Below are 22,975 nucleotides of genomic sequence, written 5' to 3' on the forward strand. Positions count from 1 at the left end.
ACCAACTTTCTAGTCTCAACTTTTAATGAGGTGAACTTTTGAAAATTCCACATATGAATGAGAGGACACACTACTTGTCTTTCTGTGTCTTGCTTATTTCACTTAGCATAATGATCTCCAGCTCCTTCTATGTTGACACAAATAAGAGTATTTCATTTTTTCAGATGGCAGAACAGTATTCCATTGTGAAAACACCACATGTTCTTTATAAATTCATCAGCTGATGGATACTTGAATTGTTTCCATATCTTGGCAATTGTGAACACTGCTGCAGTGGGCACTGGAGTACAGACATGTGTTTCTGGCATACTCATTTCATTTCTTCATATACCAGGGAGTGGGATGGCTGGATTACCAACTAGTTATAGTTTTAAGTTTTTGAGGAAACTCCATACTGTTTTCCATAATGGCAATACCAGTTGGTATACTGAGAAAGTGTGCAAAGTTTCACCTCTCAATATTTTCATCAGCACTTATCATATTTAGATCTTTCAATAATAGCTTCTCTTATTAGTGTGATAGGGCTGTGATTTGTATTTCCTGGGAGATTACGGATGTGCCTTTTTTTCATGCACCTGTGGACCATTTGCATGTTTTCTTTTGGGAAATATATATTTAGATCTATTGCCAACTTTAAAATTGACTACACTGGTGTTTTGCTATTGAATGTTGGGGTTCCTTATAAATTCTGAATATTAACTCCTTGTCAGATGTATAGTTTACAAATATTTTCACTTATTGTGTAGGCTACATTTGTATTCAGTTTATTGTTTCTTTTGGTATGCAGAAATTTTTTAGTTTGCTAATCATATTTTCCTATTTTTGTTTCTGTTTCTTGTATTTTTGTGATCTTGTCCAAAAATATCTTGCTCATTCCCATGTCCTAAAGAAATTTTACTGTTTTCTTCTAGAGTTTTATCTCATATATTTAGGTCTTTAATTCATTTTAAGTTTTTTTTTTTTTTTTGGTTTGTTTTTGGTAGCCAGTAAGACATGAGTCTACTTTGATTTTTCTGAATGTGGATTTCCAATTCTCTCAACAGTGTTTGTTGAAAAGTGGGATGGCTGGATTACATGCTAGTTATAGTTTTAACTAGTTTAACTGTCCTTTCTCCAATGTATACATCTTTCTCCAATGTATACATCTTAGCATCTGTGTATAGACTGGAGATGCATGGGTTTACTTCTAGGTCGGCTGTCCTTTTCCATTAGTTTATGCGTCTCATTTTATATCAACTTCTAGCTCATTTAATTACTATAGCTTTGCAGTGTGAAATCAGGTAGTGTAATGTCTCCTGTGGTTTTATTTTATTTCTCTAGGTAGCTGTAGTTATTTGCATTCTTTTTTGTGGTTTGACATAAACGTTAGACTTTTTCTAGCACATAAAGAATGCTATTTGTTTTTTATAGGGATTGTATTGAGTCTCTACATTGCTTTGGGGAACATGGGCATTTTAACAATATTGCTGTTTGCAATTCACGACTTTGGGATGTCTTCCCATATTTTTGTAACTTCTTTAAATTTTTTCTTCAGTGTTTTATATTTTCCAGTGTAGAGATCTTTCACCTCATCGATTAAATTTATTCCTAGATCTATCTATCTATCTTTCTATCTATCTATCATCTATCTATCATCATCATCTATCATATATTTCTGTAGTGATTGTAAAAGAAATTGCGATTTTGATTTCTGTTGGCACCTAGCAGTGCTATTTTTTTGTACCTGGGATGTAACTCACCACTCCGTGTTGCCAGGCAGGTGCTTGTGCTGCTGAGCTAAGCTCACCTGCTATTGATTTTTGTTATGTTCATTATCATTATTTTGGTACAGGGAATCGAATCCATGACCTCATTCTTGCCAGGTATATGTTGATTTTGTATGCTGTAATTTTGGTGAATCCCAATGTAGTTCTTTTGGTGATGTTTTGGTTTCCTTCCTTCCTTCCTTCCTTCCTTCCTTCCTTCCTTCCTTCCTTCTTTCCTTCCTTCCTTCCTTCCTTCGTCCCTCCCTCCCCCCCTCTGTTTCTTTCTTTCTTTCTTTCTTTCTTTCTTTCTTTCCTTTCTTTCTTTCTTTTCTTTCTCTCTCTCTCTCTCTCTCTCTCTCTCTCTCTCTCTCTCTCTCTCTCTCTCTCTCTCTCTTTCTCTCTTTCTTCCTTTCTTTCCTGGAGGGGCCAGGTATCAAACTCACAACATTGTGCTTACTAGGCAAGCCCTGTGCCACTGAGTTTTATCACTGGCCCTTGATTTTTCTATATATAAGATCATAGAAATACAAATGTTTAGACTGAGAATGTGTATGTATTTGCTTATTTTCTCTATTACCTCAGTCAGCACTGAATTATTGATTGTTGAGTGTTCACTGTATGCTGGGTTCCTCTTTTATGAGCTGAGAACATAGCTGTAAGAGCTATTCTGCCCTATAGAACTAACACCTTTTTGTTAGCCCATTGGTTGCAGAGTTGAACCCAGGGCCCCACACATGCTAATCTTTGCACTACCACTGAGCCATACCTCCATCCCAAAAGCTAACATTCTAGTAAGAGAAAAATTTTTCTGATGCTCAATTTCTTATACCTAGAGTGGTCCCATGTTATTTCTTGATTGATTTTGAGCACTTGTATTGTGCTTTTATTGGACACACCTCAATTTACCTTTAAAAGATGTTAGAGTAGAATAAAATATTTACATTAATATCAACTTCTGCAGAACATGGCCCACCACTGGAGGGGAGGGCCAGTCACAGAGGAGACATGCTCAGACGAAGGGTGCTTCAGGTTCCCTTAGTTGCACCATAAGGGCAGCAGCCGCGTCACCTTGTGGTGCTCTGCAAATCCTCTCAGTGAGTTGTGGCATTTATGCATGATATCAAACTCTTAATCTTAAGCAGATACGTGGTAGAGCACGGGTTTGGAAGGGCTGGCAACCGCCATTGAATGTGATAGATTCCTGTCCATCTATTGCTATGGACAGGTGTTTTCAGGCTTATTATCAGCTCTATGGCTTTCATATGTGAACTTCTATTTAGTTTGATTAACTTCCTATGCATACTTAATTCTTTCTTAGAGGGCTTTATGCCACTGAATTTATAGATTGCTTTTAATTATAAATTTATGATTCACAATTTCTCCCTAAGGTTACATCATCTGGATTCTCTTATTATACTGTAAAATATAACTCATGTTAATAAATTTTCATTGAAGACTTTATGTTTGTTATTTGATATCACATTCTGACATATGTAATTTTATATCTTAAATTATCTTGGGAGTATTATCCTAATATTTGGGAAAACATTTATTTTTGAATTCCTGAATGTATAATACACATATAAGTACACATACATAATATATATAATACATGTATGAATACACAGATGGTAGAAAAGATAGGCAAATTATAAAATTATAAATAACTTTTGCTTTTGAAGTTGTTAACTTTTGGGGATCAATTATCTGAAAGTCAGACGTATGACACTTGGATAGTTTATGTTATCAGTGAAAAATACATATGGGTCACCTAACTGTATGATTCCTCTGAAGGCACTCTTGACTATTGAAATGAGAAAGTTTCTTGTTTTGAAGGAACTTGGGGAGAACACAGCATAAATATATATGCACAAGAAACCATCAGGGTTACAAACAACCAAAGCTGGACCTCCCAAGGACTTTCTACCACCTGGCTGACTTACATGTCTCACAGACAATTCATTGAACAGATAGTGGTTTTCTATTTTATAATTTATTGCCCAAAACTACAATAAAAACAAACAAACACACAAAAAAACTTTCGGCCAAATTTGAATCCTTAGGAAGTGGCAGACTCAGGACTGAAACTTTCATTGAGCTGCAAACTTTTCTTTTCCCATTGAGGCTATCAGGAGTAATTACTCTAAGAATTTGATGGGAGAGAACTTCTACGTCATGCTCAAGGAATGCTTTTAGAGACAATGAAGAGGTCTATTCTTTTGGAAAAAAAAATATTTGATGTTAAAAAAAGGCTGACAGTCTCCAAAGGTCATTCAATGTCATTTACCCCTTTTTCAGATACTTTGGAGAGACCAGGCTGGCCCATTAATATTTTAATATCACCTAAAAAACACTCATAGCAAGAAATAGCTATATGAATGATTAGAAGAGCAGAAACCAAAGGATTAACCATGATTATCTTTGTGGCTGGATTAAGCAGGGGTGTAGTTGATGGGTGGGACTTGTGGGAAAATCTTTTTGATGCTTATTTCATAATCTTTGAAAAAACATATTAATACGATAATTGATTTTAAGTGTAGCAGTTTCGCTGATTTGTTTTCATATTTAATCAATGACTTAAAAAGAATACAAACTGTTGATTCAAAGATTTGATATTACAAATATTTTTACCATGGAAGTAAAAGTTTAAAAATCTTGAAAATTTAATTGTTTTTTGAAATATGGTGCTCCTAGATTAATTGTTCACTAGTTCCTTGTTTTGTGTCTCTTTTCTTTTCTCTCAATAATGTTCTTTTTGCTGCAAATTGCCTCTCTTTCCTAATGTAGAGCTAAAAGCAATCATGAAAAATTTATAAAATCTTGCATTTAATGCAAAAAGTATACTTTTTATTTTTATTAAACACAAGGCATTCTTTTTCTTCTTAATTATCAGGCAAAAATTCACTGCAGGAATATATATCATACTTAGTCTACAGTTGTAAATATCACTTCAAATAAGATATTTTATTTCCGTTTTAGAGATAGAATCATAAAAGTTTATTTAATGCTGTTACAGCTATGAATATTTTACAGAAAAATTATCTGGAGTTATCCTTGGTGTCCTTTTTTTTTCACGTCTGCCCATCATATTGAATCAGTAGCAAAAGTCTGGTATTTGGACATTACATCTAGTGTATTCATTTCATGCTTAAAGCCCAAATCTATTTACTGAATTTGTTTCAATACTCTCTAAAATGACGATTAAACAGTTATAAATTATAATTAAAGCTTAGCGTAAGTATTTCTTTTCTTTTTTCCTTTTTTGCTAGAATTTAGTCAGGATGAGATGTTACCTGTAGATGGTCTGAATGCCTACCTGGCACTCACAGATTGCAGTGCCCTTTAATAGCCTCCATGCATACCATATGAAAGAAGTGCAGACTTGTCTTGGCCTTACAGATCTCACCTGGTGTCTTTTGAAAACTTGTCAGATGTATTCGCAGGCCTGAAAATGTTTTCTCTTACAGTCTTTTTTTAAAAAACAAGGTAAATAAATGGAAGTGATTGTAATTGTCTAGTCTAATCTAGATTCTCATTCTGTTGTGAGTTTTACGGGGTCGGTTTCAATATTCAGTTTTAGCAATGAGAGAGATGCCAGACAGATGGCTGACACAGAGCCCCTGAGATCAGACCGTACCCCATACTGAGGACAGGGTGACAGAGGAATAACTGGAGTTCTAGGATTGTGTCACCATTTACTTACAGAGCAGACACTGGCTAGATTATTCTCTTAAGCCTTATTATTGTTTATAACTGTTATTTTAAAAGATTGATTTTAAAAAATCTGAATTATTAAGGTAAATATTCACATTCTTTGAGGAAAAATTGAAGGTATGTTTATCATGAAAAAAGGAATTCAATTTATGTATGTAGATGACTAAATAGATTTTGAATAGATTTATATTTTTACAATGTAAAATAAATACAATATTGCCAAGAAGTAGGCTCCAGTTTGGTTATAATATCCATAGTAAATTATAATTAGTATCTTCAGTAAATGCCAAAAAGTAATATGAGCCTGAAATCATTCTGTACCAACACTGTATATAGTATTCAAGACAATTTCATGTGTAATTAAAACAACATAATATCCATTCATCAGTTGATAGGTATTTGGGTTGTTTAATATGGGTGAAAGGAGGGGAGGAGAATGGGAGAAATAAAGGACACAAAACAAGGTATATCATGTACAGGTGCAAATTTCGTATGATTACTATGATCATTGTATATACCTAAATTGTACCAATAAACTTAATTCAATTAAAGACACACAATATAAAATATGCCACGGTATTTAAATTTAACTGGATCCCACAAACTATACTAGAGTTCTCTTACTCTGTTTTATCTTCTAAAACTATATATAGATATGTATAGCTATCTATCTATCTATATTTATATGTTACGCATAGATATAATTTAAAATACTTGTTATTACTTTATCAATTGACTTAATTTTGTTCTAGGGATTATTTTTAAAATCCTTTGAAAGGGTAATTAACAACTTACAATGTTACTAGAGCCAATCATTCTAAGCCATCAGCTTTTACTATAACCGTGGATGAGGGTCTAGATAAGTGTATTTTTATTTTCTGTGAAACATAAGACATACACAGTCTTGACAGATTTGGCTCCATTAACACATGTAATCCTTTGTAATCGATAGCACTGATTTAGCTTGCCTAAGGTTGTAACAGAAAAGGTGGTTGTCTGACAGCATATCAGAGATTAAAGTCAGCATTCAAGTCTTATAAAATACCTGTTTATGGAGAAACTAAGCATTTCACATTACTTTTCCCCTCTAAACTGCAAAAAAAGTCAGTTACCTTGTAAATGGTATCATAACTTCAAAGGCAAACCACTGTAATATTTCTAGTTTGTTTTTTCCCTCCAAGTCCTTAAAATGCTGTCCTACAAGGAAGTATATTAAGATACATAGTACAGACCTTTTCAAGGCTTGGTCAGTTTGAAACCTCCAGAAAGATGATGAATTTCAGAAGAGCATTTCTTCTTTTCTAGGAGAACAGAGGTTGGTTTGCCTGTCCATTAGAGGCTGCTTGGTCCTTGGTCACTTTGAGGCGACTGTGGCCTCAGACCCTCATCTGGCCTCTTACTGCACTCAGCTATATTTGGTAACTGAACTCATGTTTCAGCAGAGTGCCACAATCTGGAATTCCAGCAGTAGATTGGGAAGCAGCCCCAGGCCTAAGGGCCGGGTTCTTAGAAATTAGTGCCACTTGTAGAGAAGGAACTCTATTTAAGGATCTAATAAACATAAGATTTAAACATGTACTGTTGTACTCTGATCTTGGAGCTAGAAATCACCACCAACTTTTTAATAAACTCTTAATTACTAGTCTGTGATCTCAGATAGAAAAAGTGACATTCTAAAAGAAGATATTTAACTACAATCTCTGCTCTTTATATTTAACTTTTATTTATATAGTAGATTGTCCTAAAAAAAGTAAATCCAGTAACTATTTAAAAAGTTAGTCACATGTTAAATAAAGAGTGCCAGTGCTGTTAATTAAAAATTATGACTATGGTGTGTATTAAGACATTGTTCAAAGTAGAATGAAATAGGCATGACCATACAAGGAGGAAATCTTATACATGTTGCAACGTTGAGCTCTTAGCTCATTGCTTATCCCATTGTGAACATGTAGTAAATATTGGCTGAAGCAATAGTTGTTGAATGAATAATGTGCAAGACAAGTATGAACCCTCTTATAGTTGTAAAAATGTTTCACAACCAATTTATTATGTATTCTGCAGCATCTCATTGTAACATAATCTAATATTTCAATCTTGTAAATAACAAATGGAAATAATAAGAAAACTTTTCTCATGCAAGATGAGGTAGCAGAGCCCAATCTAAGGAGGTGAAAGTCAAAGATCTCGGTGAAGTTAACTTGGAAATGAAATACAGAATTTTCTGTTACCTGGGTAATGCCACCACAACTGATCCAGTTTTGTATCTGAAGAATTTTTTTCTTACCATAAAACTTTATAAAGTTCTATTCTTGTAGAGAAAACTGGTCCTCCTTAAAACTGGTCATTTGGTTCATCACATTCATTAATAAGTGATTTTAAATTTTATTCTTAGAGGGAAACAATCTCTGGTTGATTGTTTTAGTCCAAAGGTTATACTGTATATTAATATAAAAATTATCATGGACTATGCAATTTATAAAAATTTACTTTTCATATTTCAGAAGCCTGGGATATCCAAGATCAAGTGCCTGGCAGGTTCATTTTCTGGTGAGGGTCCCATATCTGTCTCCAGGATGGTACCTTAAAAGCTCTGTCCTCTAGTGAGAAGGAACACTGTGCTCTTACTTGATGAAAGCTGAATGGGGAGATGGGGTGTCAATTTCCTTCCATTAAGCTTTTTAATAAGGGAGTGGAATCCCATTCATGATGGCAAAGCTCATGAATTACTTCTCAAGGACCACACTTCCCAGTACTGGCACACTAGAAATTATCTTTCTACATGAGTTTTGGAGGGGACAAAGACCAACTGTAGCAATGATTAAACTAGTGTTTACATTTGCAGTGTTTACAATAAATAAAATAGCAATACAAATTGGAAAGCATAACAACTAAGAAAATAGAAAATGCTGGGAATGAATGAAATCATTGGAAATGGTAAATATAAAGATGAGTCTAACTAAATTACAAAAATTAAGTGACTGTAGAAGGAAATGCCAACCAGAAATAATTGATTCACAGAGTTTCAGAAAGATTTAGGAATCAGAGAACTAGATTCTCTCCTTGGAAGTAACTTTAACTGGCACCTGTGGATATTGCTGGGAATGTGGAAGCCAGGATCTGAGAATGGGATTGATTGATTGTGATTGGCCAAGACACTGATACCAGACAGGGTAAGTGTCCAGTCATAGCATGGTCTGGACATAGACACCCAACCACTGAGCACTAAGGATTAGACTTTATTTTTTCATTTCCCTTTCAGGCATCCAGAATACTGCCTGTTATGCCCCAAGAAGACAGAAGGGAGCTCTCCAGCCTCCAAGTTAGCAAAGCACAGAAAGTGGAAAGCAGAAGGCACAAGAAGTAGTTTGGCCATAGGGGAGGGCTGGATCAGAGAAGGGAAGGGAATGGGGCCCCAAGTATATCTAGAACTTCATTTTTTTTAGAAGAATAATGATCAGAATATAGAAAAATGGTGATATTTGATACATCTTGATATTGTTATAGATATTTGTTGCATTTTTAAAATATATTTTTTTGTGTCTGAAAGATGTCATAATGAAAAACTAGACAAAAGCCTTCCTCTAAGGGATATTACATGTTTAAAAAATTATAGCAATCAAAATGTAACCTCTTCATAACCTTAGTCATGGAAAAAATTATGAGATCAGTTAAGTGGCTGAAATGCCACATGTATAATAACTTCCTTGTTAAAACAGTTATTATTAACTAAAAAATAATTAGATGCTATCTATCATGTATAACTTAGCCTTCATATCAATGTTTTAAAAGAGTTTATTGTTATTAGTAGTAAATGTTGCAAGAACTACCATATTTCTCCCAGGCAATAACTTTTATAAATTCCTGTCACCTAATGGGTATGTGGAAGGCATACACACTCATGCTATTATTTTTTTCTTATTAAGACATTACCAGAAAGATAAATGTTCTTGCAGTTCCTAGAAAAAACAGAGATAGGCATATGATCCAGTAAATGTTCACTGCACTGATTGGTAAAAATGAACATGAGTATGTAAGTCAGTGACTAAAATTTTTATTAGTGTTGTGGCATAACTCATAACTAGATGACAAATGAATTCTTTGCTTTTTCCAGGAAGTACTACATAGCAAAGTTTCTTTAGTGTTCTTCGTATCAGGAGAAAATTCATACTTCTTTAAAAAAATGGAAATACAAAGTTAGATTCTATAGGTGTAAAATCTCCCAAATGATGTATTTTTTTTTTTGCATGTGTGATTAATGTTGAATTATCTACAGAAAGATGGGGGTGCTAGTAGGGGAAGATGTTAGCTGCAGCATGGGGGAAAGTTGGTTACCATGTCCTGTGAGAGGAGAGACAGGTGGTGGGCTCTGTGACTGGCCAAGACGCTGGGCAAACAGGCTAAGTGTCCAGTCATAGCGTGGTCTGGTCCAAGCACTGAGCACTAAGCATCATGACTTCCTGCAGTGAAGGAGGGAGATGTTTTGCTAGTTGGTCATCTTGAAGTCTGTGTACCACATCTTTACTCCATTTACAGCAGCGTGACAGCTGCATTTGGACATATTCCATTTTCAAAACTGCAAATTCAAGCATCTTGTTATTTGACTGCCAACTTTCTTCCTTTAAATCACTCATTTAGTGACTACACTGATTTTTCTTTACTAGTATTTCCAGGCTGCAGATCACCCTATCTTTATATTGTCAGTATACATCCAAGTTGCAGGTCATTCAGAAGTATAATATATTTTTGGAGTCTTCCTTTAAGGAGATACAAACTCTCAGACACTCAATACGAAAGGTAGTCAAATTTTGAAAAAAGGATGCGAGAAGGAAGATTGCAGATTCGTTTATTTATCCTGTTTCTTTTCTCTCTCTGGCGGCCCAAGAAGCTCTGAAAGTTTGAGTCTCAAAGATGATTGACTTATTCTCAATTATGAACACATTTGCTTCTGTTTTCATTTCCAGAACATTTTGCCAGCAAACAAGGATCATGTGGCAGCAAAAAATGTTAATTAAGAAATTTGATCAGTAAAAAACTAAAACTGGAGACTGAAAACTCTTATGAGATTGTCCTAATGAGCCACTTATTTGCCTGGGAAACAAGTGTCCATCAGACACAGCCAGTCTTCCTACTTCCTCCTCTTTCTTTCTACCTAGTTTTAAACCACAGCACAGAATAAGGTATGATGTCAAAGACTTGCTAAATTTTATGGCCTTGAGCAAGTAGCTGTGAAATTCACATTTGTTCCTTATAAGTTAAATTTTATGAAATGTCATTAAGTCTGTTGGATATGTATAGCACAGGCCTGGGATGATCTTTTGGTCACATGCTTGGCATTACATAGGATGCTTGTCAATTTGTGTATGTGCATGAAAAGAATCAGAGAAAAAGTGTCAGAGTAATAAAAAATAGAGCTGAAATCATCTGAGATTATCAGATGATAATCATCTCTTTACACTAGTCAGAAATCTATTTTCAGTCTGTTCTTTAGGGTCCAACTGCAGAGAGCAGTTTTATTCAGGAATGAAAAGCCAGTAGCATTGATTTTAAAAGCAAATTTTATTGAATTTAAGTAAAAATAAGCTTAACATTTATTTACAAAGAGTATAACATCATTATGTGATTGTTATTTTAAAATTAGTTATTCAATAATATAAAATTGAATAAAAAGAGAAATATACATATTTTGAATAATCATATAATATGTGGAATAATCATCAATAAGTAGAAGTCAGTCATTATGTTAAATAATAATTAATCCTATATAACTGGGTCTTATCCAACTCATAAAGGTTGATTTATTATCTAAAATCTGGCATTTAATTCACCATATTAATACATCCAAACAAAAAGACATATGGCCATTTTGATAGATTATTAATAAGTCTTTGGACAAAATTCAGCATCTACTTTCAATTAAAAATACTTTGTGAGATAGGAAGAGAATGCTTCTAGATTAACAAAATATATTGAGGAGCAAGTACATCTATACATTTAACCATGTACATATACAGCTAAACACTAGAACAATGAGAAATGAAAAATTGACAATACGCAAATCTTTTATTTTGAGAGGTTATTTGCTTTTTTGGTACTAGGATTGAACCTAGGGCCTTTATATCCCACTACAACCCTATGGCCCTTTTAAAAATTTTTCATTGTGAGACAGAGTCTTATTAAGCTGCTAAAATGCTCAGGCTAGGCACAAATTCAACATCCCCCTGTCTCAAGCAAGTCCTATATATGCAGGCGAGATATGAAAGTGGTGGAATAGTACAATAAATGGAATATTATATCTCATTCTACACAGGGAGAATTGATTTTGTAATCAGTTCCATAGAAATATTCTATAAATGTAATATAATCTCAATCTTGTTTTGTGGAAATAGAAAAATAGACATAAAGCTTTATGTAGACAAGTCTGCATAGCAAAATATTCAGGAAGAAGATGTAAAGAGAAATATAGTACTACATGAGGTGGGAGTACTAACAAATTCCTATGGTGGAACCCCAATTAATGGGCTAATGAATTAAATAGAAAGATATATTTTATTTTTGCAGGGGAGAGTTATACTGAAAGGGCAACATATATTAAATATGTGTATTTAGGTCTATTTCTTGGCTTTGTTCTATTGCACTGACCTACTCTTCTTACATTTAAAGAGCTAGATATCTATGTCACTGTTTTCAGCAAGGTAAAAGTTCTTCTGGTTCATATAAACTAGTAAAAAGCTTAAATGAAATGCATAAATCAATATATAGTCATGGATATAAATTCATGATAAAATTGGATAAAATGTAGTACAACCACATACATAGCATTCTATATATGTATGTGCAATTTTATCTCCATCTCTACAGTTACAAAAGTACTTCAGTTCATGAATGTTTCTGCCTGTGAATATATTTTGTTCACAAACAGAAGCATTTGGCAAAAATTTGCTTCCATTTTGAACTCTGCAGTGGTCAATGAACACAACCTTGGTCATTCAGAATCACGAAAGAATTAAATTTGTGAACTGAGGTACCGTAGTATGTCTCTTTGTTGGTACATGAATGAAAATTTCCAGTTTTCCCAGAAGGAAAGAGTGGTTAATCTTGGAAGAAAATGCATTTGGTTGAAGGTTCATAGGGTTGTGTGGGAAGCTTGGCTCCACTGTGCATGTCACACTGTTACTTTTTAAAATACCACTAACCATTAACTGGATACCCTTAACCATACCATTAACTGGATGTGGTGGTGCACCCTTGCAATTCTGGTACTCCTGGTAGGAGTACTGCAAAGCAGGAGGACTGCAAGTTGAAGCCCAATATGGGCAACTTGGAAAGCTTGTGTCTCAAAATAAAAATTTAAAAAGTGCTGGTAATGTAGCTTACTGTAGCAAATATCAGTGCTGCAGGAAAGCAAAGGCATCATTGGGAAAAGATGTCATAAAAGATTAATTTTATTATTGTTGTTTCTTCCTCCTTATGCTTTTCATTAGTAATAAGAATAATTTTTTAAAAATATGCTTTAATGAATAGTAAAACAAGAAGTTACATAGAAAATGCAGTCCAAATGTATCATTAAGTACAACAAGCACATTGGCCACTAGTTGTTATATCTGGAAAGTAAGATTAAATGAAATTTAATGCTTCTTTTGTTTTGTTTTGTATTTTAAATCTGTATCAGTTGAGTTTACATTTATGATCCATTTCACAGCATAAAATCATTTTAGTTTTAGTTTTTTGAAAATCCTTCCTGATTAATCTGTGAGATCAACATTTTTGAAACTCTTTGTATATAAAAATAGAGGATAAATGATAAAAAATTCTAAATCCTGTATATTTCAATTTTGTAAATTAAAAAAAAATTTAACCAATTTTTAAGTATTTGAAGCAAGGTTACTGTTATGGTTTATGTCTGGATTACCCCCCAAACTCATGCAGTCATAAGAGGGTGAGTTTTGGAGGTAGCTGAGTCAAGAGTTTGTGATTGATTTATTGTCTAGTGCTGGAATTTTGGATGTGAGTGCTATACTCACTGTACAGTGGGTAATCTACATACAACATAAGGGGCAGAAAGAGTCACCTCTCTCTTCCCCTTTTGCCCTTTTGCCCCTTTTGCTCTTGTTGCTTTTACTATCTTCTACTGCCACAAACTGTTGCCCTTCTGCTGTACCACCCAGCATTGGATCAGCTGATTATGGACTGACTGTGAGCTAAATAAACCTTTCCTTCTTAATTTTTGGCACTGAGTATTTTGTTTTGGCAACAAGAGAAAAGTAACCAAGACAGAATTTGGTACCAGAGAAGTGGTGTCATTGCTGTGACTCTGTCTGACTATGTGGCTCAAAAGCCTTTGGGAATGGCTTGTGGGGAGAGTTTTGGAAAGGTTCTGAGGTGTTGCCTAAAAGAGTAGCACTTGAATGCCTTAGATGTTCTATGTGGGAGATTCTGATCAGAGCTCAGAAGACCAGAAAGCTGGTAGAAATTCTGCCAGTAAAGTCTAGGCTCAGTAGGTTTCTGCTGGGAAGAAGGACTGCAGTGGTTGTTGGACTCTAAGACAATGTGTTCTATGGGTTGGCAAAAAGTTTGTCTTCCTTTTACTCATGTCCAAAGACTTTGCCTGAGACTGAGATTAAGAGTGGCAGACTAATTAATCTCATAGAAGAAATTTCAAAGTATTCTAATGTTGAGATGGTGGCATGGCTATTATTGGGGGCTTTTAGCAAGATTTATGTTGAGAATCAAGAGCAAAAAGCCTAGCAGGATGATTTAAAATATTATGAGCTTGTCCAGAATGGCTCCCATAAGGTTGTGGGTTACAAAGCTAGAACTGAGAAGATCTCCATTACTGAGAACAAACAGAAGAATATAAAATATACCATGAAGGCATCACAAGAAGGAGTAAGTCTCAACTCTTTTCAGTCTAAAAACTGCAAAAGTGAAAGATACTTTAATTCCATGTTCCAGAATAGCAGTGGCCTAGAAAATCTGTTCCTTTGGAATTGGATTCAGAATATTCAGCAATCCAGGCATTCAACCCCTACAGTCAAGAGAGAAGGAGTCCTGGTTACTGCTCCAGCTGGCAGCAAACCTTGGCATTATCCACGCAGCACTGGTTTTAGGTGCAGGCAGAATGCAAGAGTTATGAGGTTTAAAAGGCTTCCACCCAGATTTGAGAAGGCCTGTGAGGTCAGGCAGTTCATCCCAGAAAGGGAAATATGTGAAACTGTAAATATAAAGCCAAAGGTGCAGTAGAGAACCCAAAAGTTTGGAAAAGCCAGGAATACGGATCATTTAACAAAGCTTGTAAGGACTGAGCAAAGTGGGCCTAAAATAGAAACCATGGGAGTTAACAATCACCAAAAGTGCCAAGGGGCAGAGTCACACAAGCCTTTTGGAGCTCATAACTTGCCACAAATTGCCTCAGATGCTATACATGGAACTAAAAGATTTAATGTTTGCTCTCCTGGATTTTGCTTGGTTCCATTCCTTATATCCCTATTTGTAACTTCTGAAATGGAGTGTTTGTCTTGTGCCATTGAATGTTGGAATTGTTTAACTTTCTTTTCATTTGTGCAGGAATTCATAGCTAAGAGTTTGCCTTACATCACAGAGGAGACCTGGGACTTGAACTTTTCAGCAATGCTGAAACTTTTAGGTCTTTGGCAACTCTTAGAGATGGACTAAAAATCTTTTGCATAAAGGGATGTGCGTGAGTCTTTGGGGGCCCAGTAGTAGAACATTATGGTTTGTATCTGGATGTACCCCCAAACCTCATTCAGTCATGGGGGAATGTTCTTTGGAAGTGGTTGAATCTAGAGTTAGTGATTAATTCATTGTTTAGTGCTGGGATCATGAGTACGCGTACTACACCCACCACATGGTGGGCAGCCTGCATACAATATAAGGAACACAGCCTTCTCTTCCACTCCTCCCTTATTGCCCTTTTTGTTCTTGTTGCTTTTGCTGTCTTTTGCCACCATGAACTGTTGCTCCTCTACCGTGCTTCCCTGCCTTGGAGCCAGTTGATTATGGGCTGAAACCTCCATACGGATTTTCTATCTTTAATTTTAGGCATTGTGTATTTTGTCTCAGCAATAAGAGTAAAGTAACCAAAATGGTTCTTTCTAGTGCAGATCACCTCCTGCCTGTTGACTTGCAAATCATCACTGGACCATATTCTGCACTTGCAAACTTTCATTTTCATCTGGCAACCTTTAAAATGTCACATTCTTTGCCCCCCTCTAGTCTAGATTGAGTTTGAGGACATAATAGTAACTATAGGAGATAATGTATCGACATTCAATTCTGCAATATTTGTAATAAAAAATTTAAAAATCTAAATATACAATTTACGGAATGGCCTGATAAACTCATAAATTTTAAAGTAACAATACAAAGACTTGAGGCTAATTTATCCAGTATATTGAATTTTTGATGGCTGTAAATTTATATGGTTTAAATTGGATTAGTATAACATTTCAAAAAAAAAAAATGAAGATTCTTTAAACTCTCTAATACTCCTTTCCCTAGAGGAAAATGAACTCTGTTAGGATGGTTGGGTATTTACAAATAATTTAGACACTTATTTGGCCTTAACCAAAACTAACGGCATTCTGTTTCTCCTAAGGTCTTCATTGTATATGCCTAATGGAAGTACTTAGTAAGGGAACTGATGAACACTCTCAGACAACTGCAGACAGCTGTGTGACCATCTTGAAGCTGCCTTCCAAAGAAGCTCACTGTGGAAGGATGTAGCTGTCACTCTTGAGAAAACAGAGAAGAAGAATTTGACAAAGGAGGAAATCAGCTGTTGGACCAAAGAACGATTTAAACACTGAAGAAATGCAAACCATGGGAGACAGTTGTTCTGCGGTACACAGCCCTGAGACTTGCTCTGTGACTACTTCTGTTGGCCTAGCAATTTGCTTAGCTCTTGCTATTTTGGGAAGGAATTTCCATAGCACTGGCATATCTTCAGCCCCCGAGGTTTCCTCTGATTGACTGATCAACAGGTGTTGAAAAAGCCTGTGGCAGAAATATCACAGACCCAGTGTGCTCATTTGACTTTTGTAGCTGTGACTGTAGTTTCATTTGGGTGGACTATTTCATAAAAAGCCCTTCTGCATAATGAAAAGTAAACAGATCATTTACAAGACTTATAGGTAATTACTATTCCATATGTTTAGCACATGCACTCAGTAATTGTATTATTTATGATTCGTAATTGAGTTAATGATTATACAACTGAAACCTAAATTTACTATGTTACAGAATAAAGTTTTTAAAGGAATATTGCTGGTATTGTAATCTTAAAAATATATTAAGCCATCTCATCTTATCTGTTTTTCAAATTTTAAGAAAGCCATTAAAATGATAGTCATGGAGAAAAAAATGAAAATGAAAAAGACATATATAAAGCATTAGATTGTCTTATACTTTAGAAATGCATAATGTTCTACTATTTTTACATTAAATTTCATTTTCCTTCTTCCTTCATTCCTTTTTTATTTCATGTTATGTGATACTGGAGATTTTAGCCTGAGCCTTCATACGGTATTACATCTCCAGCCCTTTTCCTAAGTTTTAAAATAATTTTATTTTGAAATAGAGTCCTGCTCAGTCAACAAGTTCCCCAAACTGGACTTGAACTTGTGATTCAACCATTAAAGCCTCCAGGATGCTGGACTTACGGGCATGCAAATCACATTTGGCTTTAAATTTCATTTCTGGATTGTTTTTCTTTAAACTATACTAAGGCAAAAGAAACACACGCACATGTGTTACTCCAATTTTCAATAAAAATGAGAAAATCTAAAGACTAACATTCTAATCACATTTATTACAACACATGTTCCTGTCATAGAGTAAAAATCACAGCCCTTATTTTCTTTATCTCCTGCATCACCTGCTGCCTTTCCTGCCTCTGTGACCTTCTGTTCTGCCACCGTGGTCCTGTCTCTCTGCTACTGTGAACCCACGTGGCTCTGTCCTGCGCAGAGCTTTGTTATCTCCAGCCAGGCAAACTTCTCTCCAAGAGAAGAGAATGGCAGGCTTTTTGCTTCCTTCATATCTTTAATCAAGTCATTTTCTTAATGTGGCATTTCCTTCCTACCTTTTTAGAAAACCTAACCTTGCTCTATCATGTATCACCCTTCCTTGTGTATTTTTCCTCTGACAGCTCATTTAATAGAATATAATTTTTTTTACTTCTCCTGTTATTGTTTATATTCTTCCCCATAATGTAAATTCTGCAAAAAAGGAGTTCTTGTATTTTGTTTGCTATGCAAAAATCAGTTTGTAAAAACTTTTGGGGACATTTTTAAAACATGTACTTAAAAACACTTGATAAAGATACATTCAGTGACTTTCCTAGTGAATGTTTAGAAAATATATTTATGTGCAAATGATTTGACGTGACAGTTGCCACTCAACCCAAGGCTTTAGAGACTTGCCATATAATTTAAGGAAGTATATGCCACCTTGTACTGTATTTGTGGGTTCTCAGTATTTCCTGATAATAATAATAATAATAATAATAATAATAATAATAGCTGTATCCTATTGATGTGTACCTGAACTTTTGATAAGATTCATTTACTCATATAACAACTTTGTGAGTTATTGTTCCCATTTTACAGATGAAGAATTGAGGCTAATTAACATATTCAACTCATTGCTGAAAATATGTATTGGAACTCATAGTAGATAATTTTAAAAATTTTATTTTAAAGAGAAAAAAGGAAAAGCAGAAAAAACAAGAAGCCAAAAAACCTAAAAAACAACAACTAAAGCAAAACAACAACAAGAAACAATAGCTATGCAGATTTTCAAAGCAAGATGATAAGAATTAAAAAATGGTTATTATATTGCATATTGTTATCTTCAGAATAGTTGCTACGATTACCAGATACAGGAATAAAACAAAACAGTAAAAGGGAACAAAACGTTGGATTTTAAAATGAGACAGACAGAAATCCCTCACAGTTGTCACAATGTACACTGCCATCTTCCATATTAAATAATTTAACTGAATTAAAATACTCTGTCAATAAGTAAGAGGATTGAAAAGATCTAAAAAGTGATGAAATACTACAGAAGGACAGGAGCAGGTTGACTTGTTGGATAAATCTCGCGGCAGGAGAGTGGAAAATGAAATGGAGAGAATTAGTCCAGGGAATAAATAAGACACTGTAATAAGTCACTTGAGATGAACCACATCATAGTCAGCAGAAGAGGTGATACAAAAAATATATGCGTTTAGGCAAGTCATGAGCTAGAATTTGTTGATGGCCGAGGGAAGTAAGGAATGGATACTGACTTCCAGACTTCACACATGAGCAGTTAGAAAGGAATTACAGTGGCCCAATGCTGATGAGCAGTGTAAAAACAATAGACTCAGAAGGGAATGGTGTAGCTGAGATCAAGGGGGAAGAAGTCCTTTAGGAAGAAGGACTGATCCCTTCTTCTCAAATATTGTCTCAAATAGTGTCAATAGATCAGTAAGTCAGGGACTAAACAATATTGTTCAGATTTGACAATCAACATCCTCATTAGTGGTATTTTGCAGTGAGCTTCAGGGCAGAGTCTGGCTAGGGGCAGGCTGCACAGACCATCTCTAGGAGGCAAAGAAGGAAAGTCAGTGAGTGCACAAGTTGGCATGCTGAGCAGGCAGAGATGAAGCAGGGCAAGGGCTTGTTCTTTGACTGATCCAAGTCACTATCACGGTAGTAGACTGAGTGGTAAATGAGTTACATTAAACTCCTATTGCAGGTTTAACAAATTGCCACAAATGTGGAGTTTTAAAACATACAAATGTTTCCTTTTTCAATTTCGGAGGTCAGAAGACTAAAATCAAGGTGTTGGTATAGCAGTGTTGCTTCCTTTCAAACAAGGGTGGGGGAGTTCCTGATTTTTTGCCCCCTTATGCTTCTAGGTGACACCCGAATTCCTTGGCTCCTGGCTATTCCTAGTTGGATAAGCCAGCAACACAACTTCTTTCTCTTTTGACCTTTGCTCTCTCTGATACAAATTGTTGAGGTTACAGTACTTTTGGTCTCTCCCTGGATAATCCACGAAAATCTCTGACGTCTTCAGTGAACCATGCATGCAAAATTTCTTTTGCTTTTCATGATAATATTAAACAATTCTGGTGATTAGGACATCTGGGGGGCATTTATTTGCTTCCTATATTCCACTTTCTACCCCTAAAATCATCACATCAGTTTCATATACCAAATGCACTATGTGTCACGTTTATTAAAAGATGGATCAAAAGATGATAATTTACATTAAGGATCATATAAGTACTTGCAAGGATCATATAAGTAACAATTAAAGAAGAAATCAATGTTAAATTCTATGTACTTTGTGAACAGTAAAGAGAGACAGGATCTCAAGCAGAGGGGGCTGGAGGTTTAGCTCAGTGGCATAAGCGCCTGCCTTGTAAGGATCTCAAGCAGGTTTATCAGTAAACTGCTAAACATGAGGGGGACTTCTCTTTGTGAGGACAGAGAAGGTGAAGCTTATAGGCTAATAGGTTTTTAAAATAGTGTTTTTTGATTGGACCCTGAGGGAGGGGATCAGAGAAACAGCAGTTTGTGGCTTGCTGATGTGTCCCCAGTGTCCTCTGTACTCCGCTGACATGTCCTAGGAAGACTGCTTAAGACCTGCTGCTATACCTTCTCTGGTCCACTGACATGGCCTTGGGAGGCTGCCCTCAGCCTGCTGGTGTGTCCTGCGTGACCCAAGTGAAATGAAACCTACATTTCTCTAAGATAGTATCTGGGCTCTTTGGAGCTGGTGGTGTCTCTGTGTAGGCGCTATCACTTTGGGGTGGAAAAATAACATTAATGTTTAAAGAACTTGTGTTGGACAGTTTAACAGATACAGAGAATGTTGTGTTTTAGCCATTATCCTTGGTATTAAGTGAAGTTTGAAATCTTGGCTTAAATTAAATAGCTGTAAGACCATAAGAAAGTAATTTAATTATCCATAAAATGGCAACACTAGTCACACATATCTCATGGGACTTTGTGAAATTAATGTGACAACACATGTTAAAGGTTTAGCTTGTTGTCTAGCATATAAGAAAGTTCAATAAGTGCTTTTACAACAAACCTAATTTTCTGCTGTTAGCAAATTTGTTCTTATGCTATAAAAATTCAGTAACTATTAGATATTAATGCAATATGTACATGAGATGAAAACTTAATTATTAATTGAGTTTCAGGTTTTTCATTACAGACAAACTATTTCTAAGGAAAAAAAAAAAGAAGTCAACCCAATGTTGAGCAGTGGATGTACTTCCATAATAAAACAACTCAGTATTTCATTTTCTGAGGAGAAAAAAGCTTTTTCTTTGCTCTTTCGGGCATTCTTTTCCATTATGAACAGGTCATCAGAATCTTATCTTATTGAAAGATCAAATTGCTGGTTTCCAGTACTTTCATTAACCCCAACTTGTGGTCTTTACAGGATACTACGGAATTAAGTGTCTGGAGCACTAAGGCAAAAACAGGCCAGGGTTAAAAGTCAAACTGCAAAGAACAGGAGCAGTGACCACTTGCCTTCTCATTTTAAATTCTTTGTGGCATGCGATTGATATAACAAATGTATATCGCACAGAGATCCTGTTGGAGATAAAGAGGCTATCTTTCAGTGAAAGTGCTTGGTCTCTTTGTAAAAGATAAGGTGGGTAAGTATGTTTGGAGTTGTTTACGCATCTTTTAATGTGCTCCTCTCATCTTCAGGTCTGTATTTTTTCAAATGAGTGCCATGCTGCTTTTTTTTTTAATCACAATAAATTTGCAGTAGAATTTCAAGTCAGGGACTGTGATGATTCCTGCCTTGCTCTTGTTGTCTAGGTTTGTTTTTGATATTCTAGGTCTCTTCTGGGTTCCAAATTAATTTAAGGGTTGTTTTCTCTAGTCCTGTGAGATATGATAAAGTTATTTTGATTGTAACAATTTTGCAAGTATGGTCATTTTCACAATGTTGGGTCTCCTAGCCAAGAGCAAGGGACATCTTTCCATTTTATGATATACTCTTCAATCTCCTTTATCAGAGTACTGTAGTTTTGCTTCCTTTGTTAGACTAATTCCTAAGTATATCATATTTATTGATAATATTGTAAAAGGCATTTTCCCCCCTAGTTTCTCTCTTAGTGAGTTTGTTGTTTTTGTACAGAAATACTACTGATTTTTTTTTCTTTTTATTGGTACCGGGGATCAAACTCACGACTGCCTGCTTGCAAGACAAGTGCTTATGCCGCTGAGCTAAATCCCCAGCCCCAATGCTACTGATTTTTGAATGCTGACTTTATATTCAACTATCTACTAAATTTTATTATTCAATCTTGAAGTCTTACGATGGAGTTTTTGGGGTCTTCTATGTAGAGTATCATGTATTCCACAAATAATGATAATTAAACTTTTCCTTTCCTATACTTATTACTTTTATTTCTTTTTCTTATCTAATTGCTCTAGCTAATGTTTCCAGAACTATATTGATTAAAAGAAGTGACAGTGGGAATCTTTGTCTTGTTCCTGATTTTAGAGTGAAAGCTTTCAGTTTTTGCCCATTTAGTTTGGTGTTGGCTGTTGATTTGTCATAGATGGATTTTATTAGATTGAGATTAAGGCCTTCTGTTCCAATTTTCTATAGGATTGTTTTTTCTTTCTTTTTTTTTTTTATTGAACCCAGGACTTGTGCTTGCCAGGCAGACATGTGTGCTGCTGAGCTATAACCCCAGCCCTTCTGTAGAGCTTTTAACCATGAATGAGTGTTGGACTTTGTCAAGTGATTTTCCTAAATCCATTGAGATGATGTGGTTTTTCCTTTTGGTTCTGCTGATATGGTGTATTACATTTATTGATTTGCATATATTGAAACATCCCTGCATCCCTAGAATGAATTCTACTTGCTCATGGTGAATAGCCATGATGATTTGCTGCATTCTATTTGTCAATATCTGATTGAGGACTTTTGCGTCTGTGTTCATTAGGGAGATTGGTCTCTAGTTTTCTTGTTGGGGCCTTGAAATGCTTCATCTCAAGCTTTCCTTGACTTAAGGGTTTGTGATGAGAAGTTTGTTGTGATTCTTTTGAGTTTTGCTTTATAAGTGATTTCTTTTCTCTAATAGTATTTAATATTGTTATTGTGCTGAATTTGTAGAATCTTGATTATTATATGCATTGGTGTAAATTTATTTTAGTCTTGGCTATTTGGTGTTCTATACACATCACTTATTTGTATGTCAAATTCTTTATCCATATTTGAGAAGTTTTTTTTCTGATTATCTCTTTTTTGTTGTTGTTTATGGCACTTGTGCTCTCTCTGGTTTTCTCACTGATCAATCTTACGTTGTTATCACTAATCAATCTTATGTTGTTATTCTTTACCTTATTTTGAATCTGTTGGATTTATTTTTCATGGTCTCTTCCTATTTTTAAGATATCTTTCTTTTTGTGGTTGCTAACCGCAATCCTTTCTTCTAGATCTGATATTATATCTTCATCTTCATTCAATCT

General features: G+C 35.1%; 1 protein-coding gene across 3 annotated transcripts in view; it reads right to left on the reverse strand.

The window, feature by feature from the left end:
- Palld (palladin, cytoskeletal associated protein) overlaps window positions 1-6,848 on the reverse strand; it is a 368,121-nt gene extending 361,273 nt beyond the window's left edge. For all 3 annotated transcript variants that reach the window (XM_063234778.1, XM_013151678.2, XM_063234779.1), the window contains exon 1: window positions 6,692-6,848. The gene's annotated coding sequence lies outside the window, so the exon portion shown is untranslated. The remainder of the gene's footprint in view (window positions 1-6,691) is intronic.
- Between the last annotated feature and the right edge of the window lie 16,127 nt (window positions 6,849-22,975).

Source organism: Cavia porcellus, unplaced genomic scaffold (assembly GCF_034190915.1).
Source record: "Cavia porcellus strain 051 isolate PalLab524CR breed Dunkin Hartley unplaced genomic scaffold, mCavPor4.1 scaffold_24, whole genome shotgun sequence".
Taxonomy (NCBI): Eukaryota; Metazoa; Chordata; class Mammalia; order Rodentia; family Caviidae; genus Cavia; species Cavia porcellus.